The sequence below is a fragment of the Thunnus albacares genome, chromosome 24, assembly GCF_914725855.1.
Source record: "Thunnus albacares chromosome 24, fThuAlb1.1, whole genome shotgun sequence".
NCBI classification, from domain to species: Eukaryota; Metazoa; Chordata; class Actinopteri; order Scombriformes; family Scombridae; genus Thunnus; species Thunnus albacares.
In genome coordinates, this window is record NC_058129.1 from 13,785,547 (window position 1) to 13,792,414 (window position 6,868).

Below are 6,868 nucleotides of genomic sequence, written 5' to 3' on the forward strand. Positions count from 1 at the left end.
AGAGTTTAAAGGAAAAGTGAGAGGGCTAAATGACTTTCTCTATGAAGCTGTGCCAGACCCGGTGCCTTTCACACAGCCGGCTGGCTTTAATGAAGAGATGAAGACGATCTGTCGTCTCCAGAACCTTTTGTATCCGGTTGCTCTGTGCTCGCTGTCCCTCTGCCAAACTCTCAGACCATCCACCAAAGATGGAGAGGAACATTTCGAATTGCAGCCCAACTCAAAGCAGCCTCTGAGACGACCGGATTAACAGCCAGACAGAAAAATTCAGAGGTGGTCAAGAGAGAGAACAAACAGCTCGTCACCACATTAAGTAACTGGTTCCAGCAGGCATCATTGAATTTGCTCGTTTCGGTATGAGGAAGTACTGCAGACTGCGTTGATTGATGTATAACCTTTACTTTGTACACCATATGTATATTGTGACTAGGAAAATATACACAGTTCAGCCTCATCGCATTAAGACCATTAGCCCTCTTGCCCCACAGCTGTAACTGGTATTTAGTTTGCATCGTTTCATGCAATGACATCATGTAACTACAGTCAGGACCCCCATCTGTTGACGACTAAAGTCTTCTGAGTCAAAATCTTAAACATGCACTCCACAAAGGACAAAAAACAGATCCAGAATGTAAGACAGAGATCTGTTAGCGATTTACAAAGCAGCCCATGTACATGTGCATAAACTGGAGGAAACCTGAAAATGGGTGGTAGGAAATTTTAAAGCTGTCACATTTCCACTTTGGCGGGCTACCAAAAATGAGGTGACAGAAGGAAATCCCTACAGTACATATGAGCTTGAAGTATGAACATTTTAAAAATACATCTTGTGCTGGCAAGGCAAGAATCCACTGAGAGCTCATAAATCTCTCCAAAAGGCTTTACGGTTAATCGGAGTCAAGGGCCTGTATGATGGATGAGGACTCGGAGGTACAGTAAAGATATGTTTTGCTGCTGAGTTTCTCAGATCTATGTCTGACTGTCTGGACTTTAGCAGAAAGCAGAGGTCAACACTTAAAAAGGTGTACACACATAATAATGTTTTTTCGTGCAGACTAACACATATTAAGTTATCATTGACAGTTATGTTAACATGTAGTCTGGAAATATATACACACTGTACACTGGTTGAACTACATAACACAATAGTCTTTTTCGCTGTTTCCTTCCAAACTCTCTAAAGAAATGATCATGCTGGATGAGAAATAGCACTTGTAGGCAAAGAGGCAGACAAAAAGCAACCATTTGAGGATTGAGACAGTTATGAGTCACTACCTGGGAGGAGCATGCTCAGGATGTTGTGAACAGAAAGCACATGATGATGGAGCAAAAGTAGCCCTCCCCGATCTTTCCTGTTTTTAAGTGTCTTCAGTTACACCATAGCTGTCTTACCATTCTACAGAAAGTGATAGTAACTTGAAAAACACAGTACTGTTACTGGCAATTGTAAGATGTTGCTGAACTTAGGGGCTAGATTCATCTTTACAGTATTAGCCTTAGCAGCAAATGAAAGATCAATCTAGGTTTTCAAACCTGCCTTGTTTAGTCCAATTATATAAGATTCCTAATTTGTTTTCCCCCTTAGTGCGATTTACTTGGACATTTGTTTACACTGAGACCCTTTTAATGATCTTGGTACAGTGCAAGACAAACTCTGGAGCAGTTAGTTTGTGGTGGGAATGTGATCCAACCTCAATCTGATTTGGTTGCTGTAGCCAGATGTGCTTTGCACACTGGGATGTGGATGAGCGAAATCAACAGTTGCTAGCAGCTAGCTGGAGAGTGAATCAACATCTGACCAGGACTAGCGCAACGGAGTATTTTGCATTTGCCCAGAGGACCTTCTTCGGGACGTTTTCTTGTGTTTACATTTTCGTTCCTGCCCCAGAAACATCTAAGCAATGAGCGGAGTAAACCTTGTCACTTTGTGGCTTTTAGTGAGTGTGAATTTTTGAGTGAGGTTTTCTTTGTGAAAAGAAGTGAACCAACAGGAAAACACAATACCACTGATTCAGACCAGAGCAAATGAGTTATAGGTTTGAAAACACCCTAATTTAAATTTATCAGTTAAACTTTCAATATTTCTTTAAGAGTTTGGAAAGGTTGTGTGGAAATAGAACCCCAAGATAACAGAATACCTTGAGCTGGTCATTAAAACTGGCCAAACTGACGTTACTGGGATCGCAACAAAAGTTAAAATATCATCAGCATAAAGCTTTAAGTTGTGTTGTTGGCCCAGTATACAGTACATATACCTGCAAAGTTGTCTTCATGCCAAATAGCCACAGGGCAAGAGCAAAAATGGCAGAGGAGGTGACTGCACAATCTAAAGTACAAAGAAACAAATGTTTGTTGCCACAGCTGCAGTAGGTTCTTTGTAAATCAAATGCAGCCAACCACAAAAAAACCTCTCCATTTTCTTTTCTCAAGGACTTAAAATAAATACTCCCAACTCTACAAAATGCATTTAGCAATCACTTCGAAGGAGGGGTTTTGTGAACGGTCAATTTGTAATTCTAAATACTCAAAGTTTTGGCAGAAAACAGATTTGTGGTTGAAGGTTGACTAGAGTCCTTGAGAAAGTCTAAATGCACCGAGGAGCAAGAACAAAAAGAAACATCACATTGTTGTGTGCAGAGTAAAAATGAGGCCCTCAAAGACACTGGGATTAGTCAACTCACTAGAATGCAAAACAAAAGAAAAACTCTCCTCTACATTTTTTCTTAGAGACACATTTGCCAAGTCAGTGGTCACATTTTACAGAACCCGTGCGATTTGAAGATTGTAATGACCATACTTGTTAAATAGGTCATTGCCTCGTGTCTGCATTCTTACACTTTTCCTGTCATCTATAACGGAATGCAAGCATCCAAATTTTTGTCACAGTCAGTCTGCAGAAAATTTTAAATGATAAGCTTTAACATTTTATTACAACTCGTCCCATTTTCCCCTCCTCACTGCTAAATGCTCAATTATTTCCTGAGCACTTTATCAACCCAAAAAAAAAAAGGCCAAGAAGTGCACTGGAGGAAGGGGAAGGACTGCATTTTTCTGAGTCGTTATGTGACTTGTGTTTTTATGAAATATTCTAACAGGCAAACAGACGGGTGCGATCAACAGCCAAAATCGACAGCTGTGTGTCTGCTAAATGGAAAAAAGTTGGGGTGACCCAAACAGAAGTGAAGAGAGCTACTCATATCTGTGGTGACAGAGGTGGAGATAAGGTGCACTGTCAAATTTTCTTCCCATTTCCTGCATCTGGTTGTGCATTTCTTTCTTCCTTTAGAACGTTTTGGAGCAGCAAAAGCAGAGTAAAAGATTAAATGTGGTTTTGGGGATTTTGTTTGGGAAGCTCTATTCTAAAACATAGTTTGTGCATGAACACACAGTATATGAACATACTGTTGTAAGGGTTTTTTTTCCCTATTTACATTTTTTCTCATAAAAGAAAATGACAGTAGATTGAGATCTCCAAACTGGCTGATAAATGCATTGTTGTAAAGCTAAAATCACATGTGCTCATCTTAGTGTTATGAAAGCTGAAATCAGTAGAGGATATTGTGATATTGGTCTTGGATTTTACATTATTACTACTTAGTTTTACATTTTATATTAACAAATTTGAGCATTCGCCCAACATATCAGTAGCACATTTTGAAGCAGATATTACAGGGTTCTTTATAGGAAAGGGGTGAAGAAGGAGATAAAAAAAGAAGATATATAAAAACATACAGAAATATAGCTGCAAGCGGCAATTCTGGTGTTCAAGCTGACACAGACCAATAGAAGTTGAAATCTTCAACAGCTTAATTAAAAAATATCCACCAAGTTTGGTGATGTTTGGACAAACTGTCATTGATTTATGGCCAAATTTGCGCCAGGCCCAAGCATGTGTTTGGAACTGGTGGTGGTTAAACGATTTCAAAATAGTTTTACAGATGTGGTTCAAATTTGTTACGAAACATATCCTGCAAGTATTGTAATGACTGGACAAACAATTTCTGATTTATAATCTGGTTTGTGTTATAAAACATTTGTAGCTACCCCAGTGGTCAATTTTAATGAAACTTACAGGGTATGATTCATGTACTCATGTGGTCATATCCTGCAAGTTTTATGATGATTGGCCCAATGGTTGTTGACTTTGGTCTATTTATGTGCTAAGCCACGCCCCTTTTGAGGTTCATGGGTTAACACCTTGAAAACTAAATAAGATATCATCAAGCTTTATGCAGCTTTTCATAAGCTTGGTCCAATAATGATCCACAGAAAATTTAGTAGCAACCGGACCTATGGTTTAGGAGGAGCCACATCAGGGCCGCTCAGCTGACAGACAGGACAGACAGTTTTGGCGGAGCTCTGGTTATACTGCGATTTAACGTTTTAAAACAAGATTTTATTAGCTGATAACTGCAGGAATAGACAGCCGGAGAGTTGAAGAGCTGCAGGGCAAGATGCGAGGAGGATTTCTGTTGTTTTTGACAGTCGCAGATTGAGAGACTGCCATTAGCTCCTGAAGCTGAAACTGTCTCCCCTGATCAGCATATATTTGAAAATGAGTGCAGGGCTGGGGGAGGTGAGTGTTATTGTTCTACCATTTATATAAATTCATGACGCAGAGACCTCCCAAACAGTCATCTCTACGTAAGCATTGGTCCCAATAGGGGTGTGCCTGAATACAAACACGTTATTTCAAAGCACAAAGAGTAGGTTTTTTACAAATATTTGTTTCATACAAATATTTTAAAAATGATTTGTTTCCGGGAAGAAAAAAAAAAAAACATGTCAAATACCAGCGTGCAGGTCGGTTACGTCGTTATCTCTGCTCCGCTGTTACGTCTATCAGCAGGTCTCAACAAGGGGGGTCACATCCACCTGCTACATGACGCACATTTCCTTATTTGGACATCACTCCTGGAGTAAGGGGTGTTCCCTAGAGATAAAGCTGAGCTACTGACACATGCAAAGTGCTCTCAAGGGACTCTCCCTTCTCCTTTACACAAAGTTAGGTTGTAAAAAATAGGCAATAAACGAAAAGTGCAAAGCAATAATCACCTTTGAAGTTCTTCTCTACACGTTATACACTGTGCTGTCTCTTTGTATAAATAGGTAGAGGTCTGTCTGCAATGAGGTGATGAGTAAAGTTTTAGCTCAGTAGTTAGCACAGTTGTCTATGATCTGGGAGATAGCAGTTTGAGACCTGGTGTGGGGACCTCCCTTGTAAGGTAGTTTATTCATTAACACTTATTGTAACACTTCAGTTTTCTAAAATTAAAAGCATAATAAAAACAAAAACAAGATTTTTAAGCCTCGCTCCACTTTTATTCAAATACAAATACAAATAATTTTGCTGCCTCAACAAATACAGATACAAATACAAATACTGGGCCCTCTGCACATCCCTAGGCTCCACCTTTCCAGGGCTGATTTTAAACAGCAGATGACAAGTTGAGCTATTTTCAACCCATGTAATGTCAATTTTTTTATATGTATATATGGTGTCAGTGTCAATATTAACACCAACATTGAGGTGTTTCATTACAGTACAGTTATATAATTTAGTTTACAAAAAACACATTTTTGTGCGCAGTACCTCTTTAAGTGTACAAACCACAAAATAGAAAGTATAAAATAAAGAGAAAGCAAATGTTCTTTTTTGAAGGTGTGGACTGATTTGGCGTCTCGAGACTTTGCGGTATGCTGTTCCAGAGTAGTATAGTGGAAGCTTTATGGATCACCACTAATAGAGCCAACCAATGGTGAGGTGATGATTGAGGATAAATGAGTGCCCTGACTACATTCATGTTACCCTTGAATGGTCATGTTCTTTCACATGAGGTGCCAGGAAAAGAAATAAAATGAGCGCCCACGAGATGTTCATTATTTTTTCTCCAATGTCCACTTCACTTTACTTCAGTGTAGTGTTGGTTTTGGAGCAAATCTCATTTCTAGGTTTGCCAAATGGTAGATGAAATCTGTGCTGACCAACAAATTATATTCACGGTGACCGGATTGATTACATTTTAGTCAATTACATGGAAGTAATTTCATAGCTGCTGAAACATTGGGAAAACGTTGGAGCTGGTTAACAGGACATAACGTTAGTTTTGAGAAAGATTCCTTGGAAAATTTGTCAATTAATCTCACTTTTCACAGACGCATCACCGGGAATCAGGAACACATCGGAAACACAAACCAACTCATGCTATTGAAACAGTGCATCCATATGTTAGCATTACTCATGACTACAAGCTGCCAGTCCCAAGATCAAAGGATGTTGATTGAGGAACAGGAAACAGGCAGTAATAAGAGTCATCGCCAAGATTTTCTGCGCTTTTCACATTGCTGCAGCAACTTGGCCTTGAGATTGAGTCAATAACTACACGAACAGGAAGTCTGCTTGCCGACAGGTATGAGGTCAGTATTTCCACGCAGCTTGTTGTTCTCTCTGGTGAATGCTGGGAAAACAGTGAAAATGATGACCACAAGATCAACTATGAAAACCGAGAAATTGATAGATCCATTGTACTAGATATAAATAAATAAACAGTGACATGTGTAGGCTCTGAAGGGAAATACCATTTGGAAGTACAGCGTGAACTGAACAGTGAGTGAAGTCATGACTATTTACATTGCAAATTACTTTAACAAGCACAAATTGTAATGTGCTTGCAATGTGAGATTCAGCATTAAGAAGCTGACAGTAAAAGCAGCGGGGGAAACCAGAGTGTTTTCTTTATAAGCAATTCATGCATGGAGAGATCATGTTATAAAAAAACTACAAAATCGCAACACAAACAAAAACACAAAGAATAATTCATCAAATGTGAACCAGCTGTTGAGAGAGTGAACGTCCTTCCCTCTGCCC